Consider the following 23000-nt stretch of genomic DNA (forward strand, 5'->3'; position numbering starts at 1 on the left):
ATAGTTATGCCCCCTTGTAATAGCTCCATCCACCCGAGGAAATAGTCTTTGAATGTTCACTCGATCTATCCCCTTCATCATTTTATAAACCTCTATTAAGTCTCCCCTCAGCCTCCTCCGCTCCAGAGAGAACAGCCCTAGCTCCCTCAACCTTTCCTCATAAGACCTACCCTCCAAACCAGGCAGCATCCTGGTAAATCTCCTCTGCACTCTTTCCAGCACTTCCATATCCTTCTTATAGTGAGGTGACCAGAACTGCACACAATATTCCAAATGTGGTCTCACCAAGGTCCTGTACAGTTGCAGCATAACCCCACGGCTCTTAAACTCCAACCCCCTGTTAATAAAAGCTAACACACTATAGGCCTTCTTCACAGCTCTATCCACTTGAGTGGCAACCTTTAGAGATCTGTGGATATGGACCCCAAGATCTCTCTGTTCCTCCACAGTCTTCAGAACCCTACCTTTGACCCTGTAATCCACATTTAAATTTGTCCTACCAAAATGAATCACCTCACATTTATCAGGGTTAAACTCCATTTGCCATTTTTCAGCCCAGCTTTGCATCCTATCTATGTCTCTTTGCAGCCTACAACAGCCCTCCACCTCATCCACTACTCCACCAATCTTGGTGTCATCAGCAAATTTACTGATCCACCCTTCAGCCCCCTCCTCTAAGTCATTAATAAAAATCACAAAGAGCAGAGGACCAAGCACTGATCCCTGCGGCACTCTGCTAGCAACCTGCCTCCAATCCGAAAATTTTCCATCCACCACCACCCTCTGTCTTCGATCAGACAGCCAGTTACCTATCCAATCGGCCAACTTTCCCTCTATCCCACACCTCCTCACTTTCATCATAAGCCGACCATGGGGGACCTTATCAAACGCCTTACTAAAATCCATGTATATGACATCAACTGCCCTCGCTGCTGGGAAACCCGGGGTGGGGGTGTGCCATTGGCGGGACTGGAAGACCCTGTCAGCATGAATGGCTGGAACACATCAAGTGTTCATATGTCATCTGCAAACTTACTAATCAGACCGCCCACATTTTCTTCCAGATTATTTATATATACTACAAACAACAGAGTTCCCTGGGGAACACCATGAGCTACAGATCTCCATTCTGAAAAACACCCTTCTACTGCTACTCTCTGTCTTCTATGACCAAGCCAGTTCTGTATCCATCTAGCCAGCCAACTCCGAATCTCATATGATTTCAGTTTTCATCAAACACCTTCCTAAAGTCCGTATAAACTACATCCATAGCCTTTCCCTGATCAATCTTTTTTGTCACCTCTTCAAAAAACTCAATCAAGTTGGTGAGACATGACCTTCCCCGTACAAAACCATGCTGTCTGTCATTAACTGGTCCATTTTCCTCCAGATGTGCATATATCTTGTCCCTCAGTGTCTTCTTTAAAAGCTTCCCCACCATTGATGTCAGGCTCACCGGCCTATAATTTGCTGGATTATCCCTGCTTCCTTTCTTAAACTTGGAAACAACATTGGCTATTGACTTGGAATAAGTGCTGGGGAGACATTTTAAAGGAGCTCCCCCCATTGATTGCAGAGGTTATGTAATTCCAGGCGAGCCAATCAGGGGCAGGCTGTCATGAGCATGGTGTGAATCTCCTGGAAGTGGCTGAAGATATGGCAATTTTTCTCACAGGCGACACCGGTCTCTCTGGTTTTCTTGCTGAAACCAACACTTTGAAAAAATGGTGGAAAACCCCACCCTATAGTTTTGAAAATTTCCCTTTTTATTGTAGTCCAAAGATTGCTGTCAAAAGAACGACGGGAATGATCACAATCACCATTATACTGGTGCAAATGCCACAGGCACAGACACAGGTGATTAAATGCAGAAATCAGGAAATTATTGTTGGAGATGCCCCAATTCGTTCTTAGCTTTAGGAAAATGGCATCTTGCGACCTGGTTTCCCGTTAGAAAATATTAAGCAGTGTGTGCTCCAATACTTGCTTATTATTTGCATTTTTCAGAACCAAGACATGGGTCACTTAAGCTCCCAGTAGAAGTTATGAGCCTCCCTTGTCAGGACTTCAGAATAAAAATGCCACAGGGAGCTTATAATATTGCCAGATTCCATGCATGTGAGCATTACGTAATCATTCACTGGTGCGCAAAATTGCCTTGGACAGCCCGTTATGTTTTGTGACTGGATGCACCAGATTGTCTTAATAGATTAATAAAACTGTGCCATATACTGGGCAGCTTTCATATTTTTAAATCCTATTAGATGTAATTATGATTTAGATTAGAGCTTTACAGTACATTTGGGGGAAACGTGCAAGAAGTATGTCTTAGCTCACAACACGATCTTGTTATATTTCTATTGCGATGAAGAAATATTCATTTTATTAAGGAAGGAATTAGTAGGGCACTATGAAACATTAGTCACAATATATATATTGGGTGGGGTTTTCCATGCAACCCACCACGATGGAGGCAGCCCAACTTTGGCCAGCGGCAGGATCTTCTATCCCAACATTGTCAGCGGGGTTTCCTGTTAAATGCACCCCTCGCTGCTGGGAAACCCGGGGTGGGGGTGTGCCATTGGCGGGACTGGAAGACCCTGTCAGCATGAATGGCTGGAAAGTTCTGGCCGTTGCGTTGTTTATCAATATGAACATAAATGTTTCCTGTGGATAACTTTTCACCATAACACTGTATCTAGTGTACTAATAGTGCAACACACTATGCCTGAAATAATCAGACATGTTGGCCTGTCGCAGTGGTGAAGTCCTAATTTCAACTATAAGAGTAGGGAGGTGTTGAATGGAGGGTGACTGTTCTCTCATGAGGTGGAAGGAAGGAAAACTGAAAGGCAAGTGAACCAGTTATCAGTTAGACTCCAACGCTGTTCAATTTTACATCTTTTGCATGCAAGCAAGAAAATGCCATAAGTTATCATTATTCTCTTCAGTCATAGCTATCAGTATAGCATCTGTGATAGGCCAAAGAAGGAACCAACTGGACTCTAAGAATAGGCTGCTTGCCTTAGACAAAGCTTTGGATTTTCACAATGGCAGAGAGCCACTCCATCACTTTAAAAATGGCAGAGACCAAAATACAGAGGTCTCGCCCACAAAAACAGCACCTAATATTTTTCTGGGGGTGGGAATAGGGTTAGGTCGGGATTTGCGCATCTGCATACAGAACAACAGCTACCTCTACTCATTCTGAATTTTGTTAGCTGAGAATAGGAAACATGACATGTGCAGATTAGACTTGATGGGTGCAGGTCCAAACTTTGGAACTGTCAACAAAATTGTCAAAAACAATTATCAATGTCAAAAAATGTCAAAAGCAGCCATCAATCCGTCAAGGCATTTAAAACTGCTGCCCTTTACATCTTTAAAAAAAACGATGTGAAGTGTTAAAATTGGGCATTGGGTCGAAGACCCATGGGGGTGGATAGTGGAGCATGGGTTGGCCTGGATAAGGCATGGTGAGTGTGGTGAGGGGGTGTGAAGAGTGAGACCCTGGAGGGATGAGAGTGAAAATTCAGGCCAAAGGAGCTGAAAATATAAAGGACAGAGTCAGACTGACAATGTGACACACCTTTGAATAGGTCAAAATACCCAACCAGCACCAAACGAATGGTGCCAAGGGAAAGAAAACTTTTAAAAAGAGAAATTTTTTTTTTTAGATCTGGCATTGATCTTTAACTGTCCCTAGAACTTGTAAGCATTATCAAGACTAATAATGAGTTTCAAATCATACAAGTTAGGACAAAGGTCTAGGCTAGTAACTCACACAATGACAGACTTCCTCATCTAATTCCAAACTAAAACTGCTAATGTCCATAGCAATTCTGCTCCAAGCATCCCACACACAAGAAAGCACACAGCAATTGCTAATCTCTCTTTACACTTCTATTTGTTTTCTTTGAGGCCTTTCTGAATCAAGCTATCAGATCAACATTCTGTTGAGAAATAATCAAATAAGCACTAAATTACCCTTGAAGCAAAGTAACCAGAACCTAGAATTTGCCGTTGTTTTTTACTCAAGGAGCAACTGAATTACTGGAAGTTTCTGGAAAAATTTACATCGGTTTGTTAACTCCCAAGTTTGGAGATTGTTTTAACGCTAGAGATTGTTAGGGGCATGGGATATGCTGTTATCAACGATAGTGAATAAAAGAAGGTGAGACGCCTCAGTCAGGGACTGAATTTAATGGATCAGATGGGGATCTCGGCAGCTGGCTGAAGAGCCGGTGAGAAAACCGTGTCGCCTCTTTTTGGGAAGTCTTGCCACACCTTGTGCCACCAGGAGCTTAACAAACCAGCGAGGGATCTTCTCCCAGGTCACTAGGAGTGGAGGATTTGCCTGCCAAGGACTGCTAGCCAATCAGCATTAGCATTAGCAGCTGTGGAATTTAAATTCAATCCATAAAAACCAGATTGAAAGCTGCTGTCAGTAACGGCAGCAATGAACCTTACATCGATTGTCGTTAAAACCAATTTGGTTCGCTAATGTCCTTTAATGAAAGAAATCTACTGTCCTTACCTGGTCTGGCCTACATGTGATTCCAGAACCTCAGCAATGTGGTTGACATTCAACTGCCCTCTGAAATGGCCTAGCAAGCCACTCAGTTGTTCAAGAAGGCTGCTCACCACCACCTTCTCAAGGGCAACTAGGGATGGGCAATAAATGCTGGCCAAGCCAGCAAAGCCCACGTCCCGCAAAAAAAATGTAGGCCATATCAGGTAAGGACAGCAGATTTCCTTCCCTAAAGGACATTTGTGAAGCAAATTGATCTTGACAACAATTGATGTAAGGTTCATGGCTGCCACACGCTGAGAGCAGCGTTCAAACTGGATTTTATGAATTGAATTTAAATCCCACAGATGTTAATGCTAATTATCCAGCAATTCCTTGACGGATTGGGATGGGTTTTTCCAACCATTGCCAATGTTTTCATGGTGAACTGTGGAGTCTTAAATTCCAGATATTTTTTATTCAATTCAAATTCCACCATCTGCCATGGCGGGATTCGAACCTGGGTCCCCAGAACATTAGCTGAGTTTCTGGATTAATAAGTCAAGTGATGATACTACTAGGCCATTGCCTCCCCATTGTGACTCAAAAGCCACAGCATTGTGATTGACTCTTAAGTACTTTCTGAAATGACCAAACAAGTCACTCAGTTTCAGGGCATTTAGGGGTGGGCAACAAATGTTGGCTTTGCCAATGATGCCCACACCCCATGAAAGAATAAATAGGTGGATTGAGGCCCTTAATGGCATTAATTACTCACTTAATGGCTTTGTTTGGTGGTGGGGTGTGCAGGCCATCAACTGGCCTTCCAACCATGGACTTAGTTGGAGTGGAAGCAGGAAGGTGAAGGAGTCCATTCCTGTTAGCCTCCCACCCAAATATTGCTGAATACAGGCTCTTTCTTCCCTTTATGACCCCAGTTAGTTCTGACAGGACCCAGAGACACCAGCAGAACTCCTGTCAGTACTGGCTTTATGGGCCCAAGTTAATGAAAGGATGTTATTGCCTGTGTTGGATCATCTACATAAGTTACTTGCATTGTCTGTTAAGGAATGCAGTAGCGTACACAAGCTGGATCTGCTCAGTCAAGGATGAAAGAAAAGAAAGGAAGATTTTCTTTCATGATCGTTGGGACACTTAAATCGCTTTATAGCCAAAGAAGCATTTTTCTGTTGTAATGTAGGGAAATGTGGCAGTCAGTTTGCACACAGCAAAATCGTATAAACAGCATGAAGATAATGGTCAAATAATGAGCTTTAGTGATGACGGTAGATGGAAAAACATTAGCCGGAAAGCGAATAATCTGGTGGAATTGGCAGCACTGTCATGGCGTTGCTGCAGATCAGTGGAGAAAGAGATGAAAGCAATGGCCCCCTTTTATAAGTCATCAATCTCCTCTTTTGTCACATTTACAGACAGAAAATTGACCAATTCAGCAAATATTCAGTGTGTTGGTTTGGAAGCAACTGGAGTCATAAAAATTAAGGGCTATAGTGACCTGTTTCATGTGCAAGCACTTTTTTTTTGTCTCTCAATATTCGTGAAGTAGATGGTGCTCTCCAACAGCTTTCTGAGGTTGAGCCAAATAGCCACGCATGTAGATATAAAGGGGTAAAGTTCTATCTTCGTACATCAGGCCTCGTTCTCCTTTCCATGAACTTCAGTGGTTTTCATCATGTACTGTGAGTGGTGAGTCACCTGGGGTTGTTCAAATTCATCAAATTATCCCTTCCATTCTCATCTACAGCTACAGAAAGGAAGAACAAAGAACAAAGAACAAAGAACAATACAGCACAGGAACAGGCCCTTCGGCCCTCCAAGCCCGCGCCGCTCCCTGGTCCAAACTGGACCATTCTTTTGTATCCCTCCATTCCCACTCCATTCATATGGCTGTCTAGATAAGTCTTAAACGTTCCCAGTGTGTCCGCCTCCACCACCATGCCTGGCAGCGCATTCCAGGCCCCCACCACCCTCTGTGTAAAATATGTCCTTCTGATATCTGTGTTAAACCTCCCACCCTTCACCTTGAACCTATGACCCCTCGTGAACGTCACCACCAACCTGGAGAAAAGGTTCCCACCGTTCACCCTATCTATGCCTTTCATAATTTTATACACCTCTATTAAGTCTCCCCTCATCCTCCGTCTTTCCAGGGAGAACAACCCCAGTTTACCCAATCTCTCCTCATAACTAAGCCCCTCCATACCAGGCAACATCCTGGTAAACCTCCTCTGTACTCTCTCCAAAGCCTCCACGTCCTTCTGGTAGTGTGGCGACCAGAACTGGACGCAGTATTCCAAATGCGGCCGAACCAACGTTCTATACATCTGCAACATCAGACCCCAACTTTTATACTCTATGCCCCATCCTATAAAGGCAAGCATACCATATGCCTTCTTCACCACCTTCTCCACCTGTGACGTCACCTTCAAGGATCTGTGGACTTGCACACCCAGGTCCCTCTGCGTATCTACACCCTTTATGGTTCTGCCATTTATCGTATAGCTCCTCCCTACATTATTTCTACCAAAATGCATCACTTCGCATTCATCAGGATTGAACTCCATCTGCCATTTCTTTGCCCAAATTTCCAGCCTATCTATATCCTTCTGTAGCTTCTGACAATGCTCCTCACTATCTGCAAGTCCTGCCAATTTTGTGTCGTCCGCAAACTTACTGATCACCCCAGTTACACCTTCTTCCAGATGGTTTATATAAATCACAAACAGCAGAGGTCCCAATACAGAGCCCTGCGGAACACCACTAGTCACAGGCCTCCAGCCGGAAAAAGACCCTTCCACTACCACCCTCTGTCTTCTGTGACCAAGCCAGTTCTCCACCCATCTAGCCACCTCCCCCTTTATCCCATGAGATCCAACCTTTTTCACCAGCCTACCATGAGGGACTTTGTCAAACGCTTTACTAAAGTCCATATAGACGACATTCACGGCCCTTCCCTCGTCAACCATTCTAGTCACTTCTTCAAAAAACTCCACCAGGTTAGTGAGGCATGACCTCCCTCTCGCAAAACCATGCTGACTATCGTTAATGAGTTTATTCCTTTCTAAATGCGCATACATCCTATCTCTAAGAATCTTCTCCAACAACTTCCCCACCACGGACGTCAAGCTCACCGGCCTATAATTACCCAGGTTATCCTTCCTACCCTTCTTAAATAATGGGACCACATTAGCTATCCTCCAATCCTCTGGGACCTCACCTGCGTCCAGTGAAGACTTGCATTTGTACTGTGCGTTTCATGATCACCAGACTTGTCAAATCACTTTACGGCCAATGAAGTACATTTGGACTGTAGTCACTTTTGTAATGCATGGAATGTGGCAGCCAAATTGTACACAGCAAACTCTCACAAACAGCAAGGTGGTAATAACCAGATAATCTGTGACATTGAATGAGAATAAGTATTGAGCAGGACACCAGGACTAACACTCGATAGTAGAGGCGGGTACAATTTTGTCTTTTAAAAAGCATTTAGACAGTTACATGAGTAAGTAAGATGGATATAGAGGGATAGGGGCCAAATGCAGGCAATTGGGACTAGCTTAATGGTTGAAAAAAAGGGCAGCATGGACAAGTTGGGCCGAAGGGCCTGTATCCATGCTATAAACCCCTATGACTCTATGACTCTATAACACGCTGGCTCTTTTTCAAAAAATATATCAAGGGATTCTTCATGTCGACACGGTGGCACAGTGATTAGCTCTAGTGCCTCACAGTGCCAGAGACCTGAGTTCAATTCCGGCCTTAGGTGAACATTCCTTGGTGTGGAGTTTGTACATTCTCCCCATGTCTGCATGGGTTTCCTCTGGATGCGCCAGTTTCCTGCTACATTCCAAAGATGTGTTGCACCCTCTCCTTTCCTTCTCTGTATGCTTTGCCTATATAGCGCGCAAGAAACAATATTTACCACTGTATCCCAAAACATGTAATAATAATAATCAAATCAAATCAAATTAGGTTGATTGGTCATGATAAATTGCCCTTAGAGTCAGGGGGATTAGCAGGGCAAATACGTGGAATTACGGGGATAGGGCCTGGGTGAGATTGTTGTCAGTGCAGGCTTGATGGGCCGAATGACCTCCTTATGCACTGTAGGGATTCTAGGCGGGATTTTATGGCCTCACTCAAACAAGACCGGAAATTCTGGACCGAGGTCAACGGACATTTCCGTTGTCCACCTCTCGCCTGCTCCGATTCTGTGGCGGGTGGGGCGGTAGAATTCCAGTGTCTATATCCACCTGAGAGAGTAGACATGGCCACAGCTTAACACTTGAATCAAAAGAAAGCTCCTCCACAGAGCAGCACTTCCTCAGTAGTGTACTGGGGCGTCAGCCTTGATTTTTGTGTTCACGTCCTGGAGTAGGACTTGAACCCGAATCCTTGTAACTCAACGATCCCTGTGGGAAACATTCACTCACATCCTGCCGATTAGAGAGCCACCCTTATTCCTACTCTCTGTCTCCTACCACTCAGCCAATTTCCCAATAATCTGTCACTGATTGGGCCCGCTAACCACCACAATTTCCAATTTCCGGCATAAAACTATAAATTATTTTTCCTTCCATTCATGAAAGGTGCTGTCTAAGGATCTTTGGTGAATTGATGCAGTGCATCTTGTAGCGAGTACACACTGCTGCTATGTCAGTGGTGGAAGGAGTGTATGTTTTTGGATGTGAAGCCAATCAAGCGGACTGCTTTGTCCTGGATGGTATCAAGCTTCTTGGAGCTGACCCACCCAGGCAAGTGGGGAGCATTCCATCACACTCCTGACTTGTGCCTTGTAGATGGTGGACAGGATTTGGAGATTCAGGAGGTGAATTACCCACTGTGGTACTCCTAGCCTCTGACCTGCTCCTGTAACAGTGCAATCTGTTTGCTTATGACCTGACATATTCTTCACTCATCTGCCTACCGTCAAACTAAGTGGCCATTCTTGGTTCAATGTGGAGAGTTGAATGGAATGCTGAGAGCACCTGAGAATGAAGTGCCCATGCGGCCCACCTCAATGGCAAAAGCAGCATGCCATGGACACTGCTAAAGCTCCCCACCCCATCTAAAGGTCAGATCAAAGGTCCACAACCCTGCTACATCAAACCACCAATGACAGAACAATTAACAGAAAGCGGGAGCTCAATGAACATCCTCGTTGATGGTGGTGGCCAGCTCTTGATTGCAAAAGGCAGCTTTGAAGCATTTATGTTCACCTGAATGGGTGACACGGTGGCACAGTGGGTGGCACAGTGGCATAGAGATTAGCACTGCTGCCTCACAGCCACAGGGCCCTGGGTTCAATTCTGGCCTTGGGTGACTGTATAGAGTTTGCACGTTCTTCCTCTGGGTGCTCCGGTTTCCTCCCACAGTCCAAAGTTGTGCAGGTAAGGTGGACTGACCATATTAAATTGCCCCTTAGTGTCCCAAGATATGTAGGTTAGATGGATTAGCCATGGTAAATGTGTGAGGTTACAGGGATAGGGTGATGTTATCCCAGTGATTGCTGGGAAAGATATTCTGTCAGAGAGTCAATGCAGACTCAATGGGCCAAATGGCCACCTCAGCACTGTAGGAATTCTACAAGATTCTATTCTATAAGAATGATCCATTTTGGCCTTCTCATGAGACCCCACTACCACCAGTTAAACAGCCAATTGCCACTCCCTCAAGCTCCTCTAAATGAACAGGACAGTATTGAAAGGAGTTATCAACATTACTATCAAATGCACTTATTCACCAGAAATCCACCTTGCAACGCTCAATGAGGGTGCTTCTCGGATCACTTTGCTCCAAGTCTCCATACAGTTCCAGCTCACTACCATATTTCTACCTGACAACAGTGACTACAGTTTAAAGAGTGGATTTCTTCACATTCTGGCTGTTAATTGCTTTCTGAGACCATGGAGTGCATCACATAAATGCAAATCTGCCTTTCCTTTCTTTCAAACCTAACCACTAGAACTGAATTACAGAGGTGAGAGGGATAGTTCTTAATATCAAGGCAAGTTTGACACCAAGGAGCTTTAATAGTAAGTCAGCATGGATGAGGGTGGGAAAACTCTCCCCAGTTGATGTCATACCTGCCACAAAAGTAGTTGTGGAGACCAATCAGGAGAGCTTGAGCATATCACTGCAGTAGTTGGAGAGGTGGTGGCCGAGTGGTATTATCGCTAGACTATTAACCCAGAAGCTCAGATAATGTTCTGGAGACTCGTGTTCGAATCCCACTACGGCAGATGGTGGAATTTGAATTCAAGAAAAAATGTCTGGAATTAGGAATCTACCATTGTCGATTGTCAGAAGAACCCATCTGGTCCTTTAGGGAAGGAAATCTGCCGTCCTTACCCGCTCTGGCCTACATGTGACTCCAGAGCCACAGCAATGTGGTTGACTCTTAACTGCCCTCAGACAATTAGGGATGGGCAATAAATGCTGGCCAGCCAGCGACGCTCATGTCCCATGAATGAATTTTTAAAAAGTCCTTCAGGCATACTGTCATCAGCTGTCCCATCAATAATGTGCCCTGATTATAAGGTCAGATGTGGGCCTGTTTGTTGATGATTGCTCAGACTACATTTCCAGTGGCAATTCCTTAAATAGTGAGTCCTTCGCTACCAAAACCCTGTGGTCCCCATTGAGCAAAAATTCAACTGGCACTGTCACATAAATACCAGAGCTCGAGAACATGACAGAGGCTGGGTTTTTAAGGGTGGGATTTTCCAGCCCTTCCTGCCAGAAGGATCTTCCAGGCCAACTGAAGTTGACGCCCCCAACCCCCACTACCGTGGTTGGGGCAGGCGGGCAAACCATGTAAAAGCCCACAAACTTTGGCGGGACATGAAGATCCCACCTTATTTTGAGGCCATGCCCCCTAGTTCTAGTTTCACCCACCAGTGGAAACAACATCCCTGCTTCTATCTCATCTATTCCCTTCATAATCTTATATGTTTCTATAAGATAGAAACATAGAAAACTACAGCACAAAACAGGCCCTTCGGCCCCACAAGTTGTGCCGAACATATCCCTATCTTTTAGGCCTACCGATAACCCTCCATCCAGGGGCGGCACGGTAGCACAGTGGTTAGCACTGCTGCTTCACAGCTCCAGGGTCCCGGGTTCGATTCCCGGCTCGGGTCACTGTCTGTGTGGAGTTTGCACATTCTCCTCGTGTCTGCGTGGGTTTCCTCCGGGTGCTCCGGTTTCCTCCCACAGTCCAAAGATGTGCGGGTTAGGTTGATTGGCCAGATTAAAAAAATTGCCCCTTAGAGTCCTGGGATGCGTAGGTTAGAGGGATTAGCGGGTAAAATATGTGGGGGTAGGGCCTGGGTGGGATTGTGGTCGGTGCAGACTCGATGGGCCGAATGGCCTCCTTCTGCACTGTAGGGATTCTATGATTCTATGATTCTATGATCCTATTAAGTCCCATGTACTCATCCAGGAGTCTCTTAAAAGACCCTATTGAGTTTGCCTCCACCACCACTAACGGCAGCCGATTCCACTCGCCCACCACCCTCTGTGTGAAAAGATCTCCCTCATTCTTCTGAATTCCAATGAGTATAGCCCCAATCTACTCAGTCTCTCCTCATAAACCAACCGTCTCAACTCTGGAATCAACCTAGTGAATCTCCTCTGCACCCCCTCCAGTGCCAGTATATCCTTTCTCAAGTAAGGACAACAAAACTGTACACAGTCCTCCAGGTGTGGCCTCACCAGCATCTTATACAGCTGCAACATAACCTCGCTGTTTTTAAACTGCATCCCTCTGGCAATGAAGGACAAAATTCCATTTGCCTTCTTAATTATCTGCTGCACCTGTAAACCAACTCCTTGTGATTCTTGCACAAGGACACCCAGGTCCCTCTGCACAGCAGCATGCTGCAATTGTTTACTATTTAAATAATAGTCCATTTTGCTGTTATTTCTACCAAAATGGATGACCTCACATTTACCAACATTGTACTCCATCTGCCAGACCCTCACTCACTCACTTAGACTATCTATATCCCTTTGCAGACTTTCAGCATCCTCTGCACACTTTGCTCTGCCACTCATCTTAGTGTCATCTGCAAATTTTGATACACTACACTTGATCCCCAACTCCAAATCATCTATGTAAATTGTAAACAATTGCGGTCCCAACACTGATCCCTGAGGCACACCACTAGTCACTGATTGCCAACCAGAAAAACACCCATTTATCCCCACTCTTTGCTTTCAGTTAGTTAACCAATCCTCCATCCATGCTAATACATTACCTGTAACACCGTGCACCTTTATCTTATGCCTTTGGTGTGGCACCTTGTCAAATGCCTTCTGGAAATCCAGATACACCACATCCACAGGTTCCCCATTGTCCACTGCACATGTAATGTTCTCAAATAATTCCACCAAATTAATCAAACATGACCTTCCCTTCATGAATCCATGCTGCGTCTTACCAATGAGACAATTTATATCCAGATGTCTTGCTATTTCTTCCTTGATGATAGATTCAAGCATTTTCCCTATTACAGAAGTTAAGCTAACTGGCCTATAGTTATCCGAGCTAACCGGCTATAGTTATGCTGAATAAATACTGGTCCAGTCAGCAACACCCACATCCCAGGAATGAATTTTAAAAAAACTTGACTGGCAACTCATCCACAAGCTTAAAGCTTCCATCCCTCCACCACCAGAGGACCATGGATGCAGCAAGCACTATCTACAATAGGTAAAGTCACCATAGTCCCAGATCACCATAGGCTGTTCTCCCCTTTGAGGGGGAGAGCTGACTCGTGGTGATTTAACCTAAGGATCACCACAGCTCAGGTGGGGGGGGGGGGGATGGGGTGGGGGGGGGGGAGCAAGGTTGAGAAGGTAGACCCTTCAGGAATAACGTCTTCCAGTACACGAATTGAACCCGTGCTGTTGACATCACTCCACATCACAAACCAGCCATCCAGGCAACTGAGCTAACCGACACCACTCGACAATACGCACTGCGGCAAGAGGCAGCACTTCCCAAACTCACAACTTCTACTGGCTAGAAGGACAAGTGGATGCGGGTGAATATTTGGAATTCTCTACCCCAGAGGGCTGTGGAACCTCAATCATTGAGCATGTTCAAGGTAGAAATTGATAGATTTCTGTATACTAATGACATCCAGGGATGTGGAGGTAACACGGGAAAGTGACATTGAGTAGATAATCAGCTTTGATCTAACTGAATGACAGAGCAGACTCAATGGGCTGAATCGCCTATTCCTGTTTCGATGTTCTTAACACAGGTTGCGCATGTATCGTCAGTCCTTTAATATCACTGGGTCAAATTCCCAGAACTGACCAGAATACAAAAGAATCAGAGCAGGAGTAGACCACATAGCCCATCGATCCAGCTCCACCAAAAGCATTGAACAAGTTTCCACAGCACACAGACTGCAGTGTTCAAGTAGAAAACTCAGCACCACATTCTCCAGAGCAATTAGGAATAGCCCACATTCCGAAGATAAGACGAAAAGTATGCCATTTAAACATTAATTTACTTTTGAGAGAAAAAGACTTGGGTAATTCCAGCACCTAACAGAATGTTGAAGGATGTAATATCCTAGGACAGCCCTGTATCAAAAACTCCTCCTGAAAATGGAACCACTACTGAATCCTTTATAAGTTAGGGCTGAATTCTGGATACAATGCAAATAAAAGATTACTCTAAGTTTGGCTGCCAGATATGATCCAACATTGTGATTCAATGGCATGAAAAGTTAAAGGAGTTATTTAGGGTAAATTCAATGGTATTTGTAAGCCTTTACTACATGACTGGAGCTGCAGTCTTATAACTGTGGCTAGGATATTACAACATTCTGGAAATGAACGGCTGAGCTAAAATGAAACTTAAACTGAAGTTTGTCATATCCTCATTTTAGGCACCACAAACTTATGTCAGCTTATAATAAAGCCTTGGAGCTCAAATGTCCCGGTCAGAGGGTGCCCCAACTCAGAGTGAAGCACCACCCCACCCCCCACCTCCCTCTTCGTCCCCGAGATGGAGGAAAGTTATTTTGTCAGTTTCCCACACTGACCACACCCACGCCCACCAGCCTAAGATTTGAGGCTGGCAGAATAAGGCCATTAAATCGTCATTAAGTTGTCACTTAAAGGCTTTAATCGGTGCAAGTGTGGGATTCACACCCAAGACCCTGCCCACCCAAGCATGAAATTGTGTCTGGGTTTGGGGGAATCCCATCCATTCAATTTTACTCTCTCACCACCTCAGAACCTGCCTTGAGGGGAGTGTAAAGTTCTGCCCTTTGATCTTGATCCCTTCCAAGATCAGATGGGGCAAATTATCAGCACCTTCCCATCAAACATCACAGAACTTCACGGTAATTGCGGTTGACGCAGGTCATCCACCTAGAAAGTTCCTACAATCCCCACGTTTCAACATCTAATTATCACATTGGTGAATCTACAGTTTTTGCCTCCAGCACTCGATCTGGGGTCTCATCCCAAGTGTTGATCACTCCTGGTGTGAAGAAACACTTCCAGATAATCTGGTGGTTTGCAGGTTAAAGACTACATCCTCCATCCCACTAACTTAATTCAAAAGAAAATTAACATTTATGTTTATTACCATGGTGTCAGCAAAGGATTCTGACCACTTCCCTCATAACCACAAGGACTAAGGATGCTGTTTAAGATCGTCCTGGCACTCCATAGAAGCAAACCTACATGTTCCTTTTCCTAACACAAAAGCAGTCACCTAAAAATATCAACTATGATTTCTAGCATTGTAACTTAATTTGGCTATGAGGAGAGGTTGAATAAATTAGGATTTGCAGTTGCTGGGTCAAAATCATGGAATTCCCTCCCTAACGCCATTGTGAGTCAACCCACAGAACCTGGACTGCAGCGATTCAAGAAGGCAGCTCACCACCACCTTTTCAAGGGCAACTAGGGATGGGCAATAAATGCTGGCCAGCCAGCAACGCCCATGTCCCACGAATGAATAAAAAGGATTGTTTTCACTGGAAAGACAGAGGCTGAGGGGAGACCTGATAGAGGTCTACAAAATTATGAGAGTCACAGACAGGGTGTCAGAGTCTTCTTCCCTGGGGTGGAAGTGTCAATTACAAGGGGGCATAGGTTCAAGGTGAGATGGGGAAAGTTTAAGGGAGATGTGCAGGGAGGTTTTTCATGCAGAGAGTGGTGGGTGCCTGGAACCTGCCTCCGGAGAAGGTAGTGGAAGCAGGCACATTAGCAACATTTAAGAGGCATCTGGATGGGTACATGAATAGGGAGGGAATAGAGGGATATGGTCTGAGTTAGAGCAGAAGGTTTTTTTTAGTCTAGTTAGGGCATCATGATCGGCACGGGCTTGGAGGGCCGAAGGGCCTGTTCCTGTGCTGTACTTTTCTTTGTTCTTTCCTCTTAAACCTTAGTTCAGTTTCTTCTCAACTGTCATCTATCAGTTTTGTTTTCAACAGGAATGCAAACGATACAGCCATTATGAAACTAACTATTAATTCAGCGACACCAGCTCCTATCTCTGTACAAAATAAATTAGCGACAGGAAATTGCTGGAACTAAGTCACTATTAAAATTAATCTTGCCATTATCTGAGCATTCATGGGTGACATGATCAACTACTCCTGCCATTTCTAGAAAAAAAAGGAAAAGAAAGTTATGATAATAAAGATAATTTAGCTGTTAAGTTTTATTGTTCCTCTTTTGCACGGGTGTCACATTTTCGCTGATATATGCAGTGAACTACTCAACTAGGTCAACTATTTTGGATGAATTTCTCTGGAAGAAAGATTGTTCTATTTTGCATAATAAAATGACACTGGCAACCTCAGGTAACCCTGATAAAAGTGGTAACCAGTCGGTGGTCTGATATTTCCTCACAACGTCAAGTATTGCAGTCAAGATAGAACAAGGACTAATGCGGGTTCAATTCCCACATCCTGTTCTGAGCCATGTCGAATGCAGAAGTGGAGCGGTGTGCTTCTCCTAACAAGATGAATTAAGCCTGCATAGTCTCTGCTGCCTCCTAGTAGCTGATTTGGAGTAAATGGCAAAATTCCTCGAGATGTTCGGGGTAGTTTTCTGACTTTACACAATTGCTGAGAGCCAATGAGCGCAAACTGGAAACCCAGGCCACACACACGATCATTTGAATTCACGGTCAAACAATTATCTGCCACACTATTTAGCTCACAGCAACTTAACAAACTGAGCAACAGTTAATTTGATCATTACCTTCTTATAACAATAAAAATTACCAATGATAACTAATAACCCTGCCTATATTTCTCCACATCAATATATCATCTATCCTCTTGTATGTTAAAGTTTTGAGGGCTGGATGTTTCAGGAAATCAGCCGAGGCCGATAGCTGGAGGGAAAAGCGGTGTTGAAGCTGCCAATGGCAATGTCATTTTGCCATCATATAGTCCTATCAGAAAAAGAACAGCAAGGGGCATGTTGCCTGCGCCTGCCGCACATTCTGTTTTAACCCTTACACGGTGGCCAAAGAATTGCGAGTAGACTTCTTGTTAGTACAATAATATTTATTCACAGACCAGTATTAATCACCCACCCAATCAATACTAAATTATCTTACAGAATACTAAAGTTCAAGTCCAATACTAGGCCTTGACTTAACTTTTGCGTGACTGGCAGGTACCCAGGCAGATGTTGGCCTTTATCTGCGTGTTGGTCTCCGTAATCCTCTGCGTAGTCTGGTCCTTTGGTCTGGTCTGATACCCTGGCTCTGGTCTCCCTTCCTTCTTGGGTGGGGCGGCTCTCCTCGTGCTGGTCGTTGCTGGCGATGGTCACCGTTGTTGTGGTTCATTCGTTGGGAGAGAGAAAGAGATTTTTCTGTTGTGCCTTTTTACTTTGTTGGTTTCGTGCCCTTTTTGGCCATTGCCAATCAATTGCTCAGGGCTTGATCATCCTGATCAATAACGTCCAACCAGGTGCTGCCACACTGATCCCTGGGCTGTGTAGGTGCTGGAGGCATGTAGGTTACATACCTTCCTCCCAAATTAGGGGTTAAGGCGGCTCTGTGTCTGGTAAATAACCCAGTTTGACCAGAAAGTATCCTTTGTCCTGGAGATGGCATATATCCTGCGTATTTCAGCTCCTACAGCTGCAGCCTGTTTATCTCTGTCCAATTTCTTTTGAGTCTCCAACCTGTCGGTTTCAGTGTTTGTCCAATTATCCCAGCATGCTCTTGCAAACCGCCATCTTAGGTGGCCTGTTTGGCCACAGGTAGGACCCAGGGCGTATTGCCAGTCTCTGATTCACCCACCCTGCCAGCAACCTGGTCTCTTGAGGATCAAGTTGCCATTTTTAAAGGCCACTCCAGCACAAAGGAGTTCATGCTAGAACACAGCCCCCCTTCCACACTCCCCAGCATTGCCCCGGGGGGGGAGGGGGGGTATAGTGCCAGTGGGCAATGCCAGGGCAGTGCTGGGGGCAATGCCAGGGAACAATGCCCAGGAAATGCGAGTGAGCAGTGCCAGGGGGCAGTGCCTGGGTTGTATCCAAGCAGTGCCTGGATAATGCCTGGGCATTGCCCCACTCTCCTCGAGCACTGCACTCACCTGAGTTCACCTGGGAATACTGCTTGCCAGCTGCACACCTTGGAGGACCAGCCAGGTTTCACACCCTTCCACTGTCACGCTGATGTGAATATGTGCTGCTGGGGGATTGTGGGGGGTTATGGGGAGTGTGTGTTGATGGGGGTCTGTGGGGGATATGGGGAGTGTGTGTTGATGGGGGTCTGTGGGGGATATGGGGAGTGTGTGTTGATGGGGGTCTGTGGGGGATATGGGGAGTGTGTGTTGCTGGGGGATTGTGGGGGGTTATGGGGAGTGTGTGTTATTGGGGGGCTGTGGGAGGATATGGGGAGTGTGTTGCTGGGGGTGTGTGAGGGGGTATAGGGAGTGTGTGTTGCTGGGGGCGTGTCAGAGGATATAGGGAGTGTGTGTTGCTGGGGGCGTGTGAAGGTGTATAGGGAGTATGTGTTGCTGGGGCGGTGTCAGGGGATATAGGGAGTGTGTGTTGCTGGGGACCTGTGGGGTGGTATGGGGGGGGTGTTTTGCTGAGGGTCTGTGGGAGTGGGGGGGGGGGGTATGGGGAGTGTATGTTGCTGGGGGTCTGTGGGGGGGTACGGGGAATGTGTGTTGCTGGGGGTCTGTGGGGGGGTATGGGGAGTGTGTGTTGCCGGGGGTCTGTCGGAGGGTATGGGGAGTGTGTGTTGCTGGGGGGTGTGCGAATGTTTATAGGGAGTGTGTGTTGCTGGGGGTGTGTGAGGGGGTATGGGGAGTGTGTGTTGCTGGGGAGGTGTCAGGAGATATAGGGAGTGTGTGTTGCTGGGGGTTTGTGGGGGGGCTATGGGGAATGTGTGTTGCTGGGGGTCTTTGAGGGGTATAGGGAGTGTGTGTTGCTGGGGGTGTGTGAGGGGGTATGGGGAGTGTGTGTTGCTGGGGGTGTGTGAGGGGGTATAGGGAGTGTGTGTTGCTGGGGCTGTGTGAGGGGGTGTAGGGAGTGTGTGTTGCTGGGGGTGTGTGAGGGGGTATAGGGAGTGTGTGTTGCTGGGGGGGTGTGAGGGGGTATAGGGAGTGTGTGTTGCTGGGGGTGTGTGAGGGGGTATAGGGAGTGTGTGTTGCTGGAGGTGTGTGAGGGGGTATAGGGAGTGTGTGTTGCTGGAGGTGTGTGAGGGGGTATAGGGAGTGTGTGTTGCTGGAGGTGTGTGAGGGGGTATAGGGAGTGTGTGTTGCTGGAGGTGTGTGAGGGGGTATAGGGAGTGTGTGTTGCTGGAGGTGTGTGAGGGGGTATAGGGAGTGTGTGTTGCTGGAGGTCTGTGGGGGAGTGTGTGTTGCTGGGGGTCTGTGGGGGGTATAGGGAGTGTGTGTTGCTGGGGGTGTGTGAGGGGGTATAGGGAGTGTGTGTTGCTGGGGGTGTGTGAGGGGGTATAGGGAGTGTGTGTTGCTGGGGGTCTGTGGGGGAGTGTGTGTTGCTGGGGGTCTGTGGGGGGGTATGGGGAGTGTGTGTTGCTGGGGGTCTGTGGGGGGGTACGGGGAATGTGTGTTGCTGGGGGTCTGTGGGGGGGGTATGGGGAGTGTGTGTTGCTGGGGGTCTGTGGGGGGGTATGGGGAGTGTGTGTTGCTGGGGGTCTGTGGGGGGGTACGGGGAATGTGTGTTGCTGGGGGTCTGTGGGGGGGGTATGGGGAGTGTGTGTTGCTGGGGGTCTGTGGGGGGGTATGGGGAGTGTGTGTTCTGATTGGGGGGGGGGAGGGGGGCAGGAGAAGAAGGTAGCGGAGACCCCGGCAGTTCCGCATTCGCGTGTGCTTCGAGCAACTTCCGGACATCGCGAGCCGCCAATGGCTCTGGCTCCGAAAGGAGACAGTGCGACATCTGTGCCATTTGATATAGGACCTGGCACCTTGGGGCACGGGGGGGCACGGGGAGGGGGCACCCACTCCCGGTGGCTGTGAAAGTGATGACTGCCTTAAACCTTTACAGAACCAGGTCCTTCCACACCACCAGTAGAGACCTTTGTGGCATTGCCCAATCATCCGTCTACATGTATGTGAAGGAGATTACGGATGCCCTGTATGCCCGGGCTGGCCCGTATATTTGATCTGGACCAGGCCAAACAGGAATCCGGGCTCCAGGATTTGCAGAGATTGTGGGATGCCTAATGTGCAGGGGGCTGTAGATGGCACCCACATCGCCCTCAAGGCTTCAGTGAAGAATTCAGGAAGATTGATGAACAGAAAGGGCTTCCATTCAACAAATGTGCAATTGGTGTGTGACCATCAGCTGAACATCATGCATGTCTGTGCCAGACACCCCAGCAGCGTGCATGACAGCTTTATATTGAGGAGATCCAATGTCCCAGAGGTCTTTGAGGAGGAGCCCAGGGTGCAGGGGTGGCTCGTGGAGGCATGGGGTACCCACTTAGGACTTGGCTGATGATGCCTGTTTGGAAGCCTGAGGCTGAGGCTGAGGCAGAGACCCGCTATAATGAGGCCCACATTGCCAATATTGGCAATATTGCACCGTTCAATAGTGGAGCGGTGCATAGGGGTCCTCAAGAACATAGAACAACAGTACAGCACAGAACAGGCCCTTCAGCCCACGATGTTGTGCCGAGCTTTATCTGAAACCAAGATCAAGCTATCCCACTCCCTATCATCCTGGTGTGCTCCATGTGCCTATCCAATAACTGCTTAAATGTTCCTAAAGTGTCTGACTCCACTATCACTGCAGGCAGTCCATTCCACACCCCAACCACTCTCTGCGTAAAGAATCTACCTCTGATATCCTTCCTATATCTCCCACCACGAAACCTATAGTTATGCCCCCTTGTAATAGCTCCATCCACCCGAGGAAATAGTCTTTGAACGTTCACTCTATCTATCTCCTTCATCATTTTATAAACCTCTATTAGGTCTCCCCTCAGCCTCCTCTGCTCCAGAGAGAACAGCCCTAGCTCCCTCAACCTTTCCTCATAAGACCTACCCTCCAAACCAGGCAGCATCCTGGTAAATCTCCTCTGCACTCTTTCCAGCGCTTCCACATCCTTCTTATAGTGAGGTGACCAGAACTGCACACAATATTCCAAATGTGGTCTCACCAAGGTCCTGTACAGTTGCAGCATAACCCCACGGCTCTTAAACTCCAACCCCCTGTTAATAAAAGCTAACACACTATAGGCCTTCTTCACAGCTCTATCCACTTGACTGGCAACCTTTAGAGATCTGTGGATATGGACCCCAAGATCTCTCTGTTCCTCCACAGTCTTCAGAACCCTACCTTTGACCCTGTAATCCACATTTAAATTTGTCCTACCAAAATGAATCACCTCACATTTATCAGGGTTAAACTCCAGTTGCCATTTTTCAGCCCAGCTTTGCATCCTATCTATGTCTCTTTGCAGCCTACAACAGCCCTCCACCTCATCCACTACTCCACTAATCTTGGTGTCATCAGCAAATTTACTGATCCACCCTTCAGCCCCCTCTTCTAAGTCATTAATAAAAATCACAGAGCAGAGGACCAAGCACTGATCCCTGTGGCACTCCGCTAGCAACCTGCCTCCAGTCTGAAAATTTTCCATCCACCACCACCCTCTATCTTCGATCAGACAGCCAGTTACCTATCCAATCGGCCAACTTTCCCTCTATCCCACACTTCCTTACTTTCATCATAAGCCGACCATGGGGGACCTTATCAAACGCCTTACTAAAATACCTTCATCAACACACTTAGTTACCTCCTCAAAAAATTCAATCAAATTTGTGAGGCACGACTTGCCCTTCACGAATCCGTGCTGACTATCCCGGATGAATCCGCATTTTTCTAAATGGTCGTAAATCCCATCCCTAAGGACCTTTTCCATCAATTTACCAACCACCGAAGTAAGACTAACCGGTCTATAATTACCAGGGTCATTTCTATTCCCTTTCTTAAACAGAGGAACAACATTCGCCACTCTCCAGTCCTCTGGCACCATCCCTATGGACAGTGAGGACCCAAAGATCAAAGCCAAAGGCTCTGCAATCTCATCCCTTGCCTCCCAAAGAATCCTGGGATATATTTCATCAGGCCCAGGGGACTTATCGACCTTCAATTTATTCAAAACTGCCAGTACATCCTCCCTCCGAACATCTATTTCCTCCAGCCTATTAGCCTGTAACACCTTCTCTTCCTCAAAAACATAGCCCCTTTCCTTGGTGAACACTGAAGAAAAGTATTCATTCATCACCTCGCCTATCTCTACTGACTCCATACACAAGTTCCCACTACTGTCCTTGACCGGCCCTAACCTCACCCCTGGTCATTCTTTTATTCCTCACATAAGAGTAAAAAGCCTTGGGGTTTTCCTTGATCCGACCCGCCAAGGACTTCTCATCATTCCTTGCTAACTTGTAACCCCCAATCGAGCCATCTGAACCTTGTTTCCTCATCCCTACATAAGCTTCCCTCTTCCTTTTCACAAGACATTCCACCTCTTTCGTGAACCATGGTTCCCTCACTCGGCCATTTCCTCCCTGCCTGACAGGGACATACCTATCAAGGACACCCAGTATTTGTTCCTTGAAAAAGTTCCACTTTTCATTAGTGCATTTCCCTGACAGTTTCTGTTCCCATCTTATGCCCCCTACTTCTTGCCTAATCACATCATAATTACCTCTCCCCCAATTGTAAACCTTGCCCTGCCGTATGGCCCTATCCCTCTCCATTGCAATAACAAAAGACACCAAATTGTGGTCACTATCTCCAAAGTGCTCTCCCACAACCAAATCTAACACTTGGCCCGGTTCATTTCCCAGTACCAAATCCAATGTGGCCCCACCTCTTGTCGGCCTATCCACATATTGTGTCAGGAAGCCCTCCTGCACACACTGCACAAAAACTGCCCCATCCGAACTATTTGACCTACAAAGGTTCCAATCAATATTTGGAA

Source organism: Mustelus asterias, chromosome 5 (genome assembly GCF_964213995.1).
Source record: "Mustelus asterias chromosome 5, sMusAst1.hap1.1, whole genome shotgun sequence".
NCBI classification, from domain to species: Eukaryota; Metazoa; Chordata; class Chondrichthyes; order Carcharhiniformes; family Triakidae; genus Mustelus; species Mustelus asterias.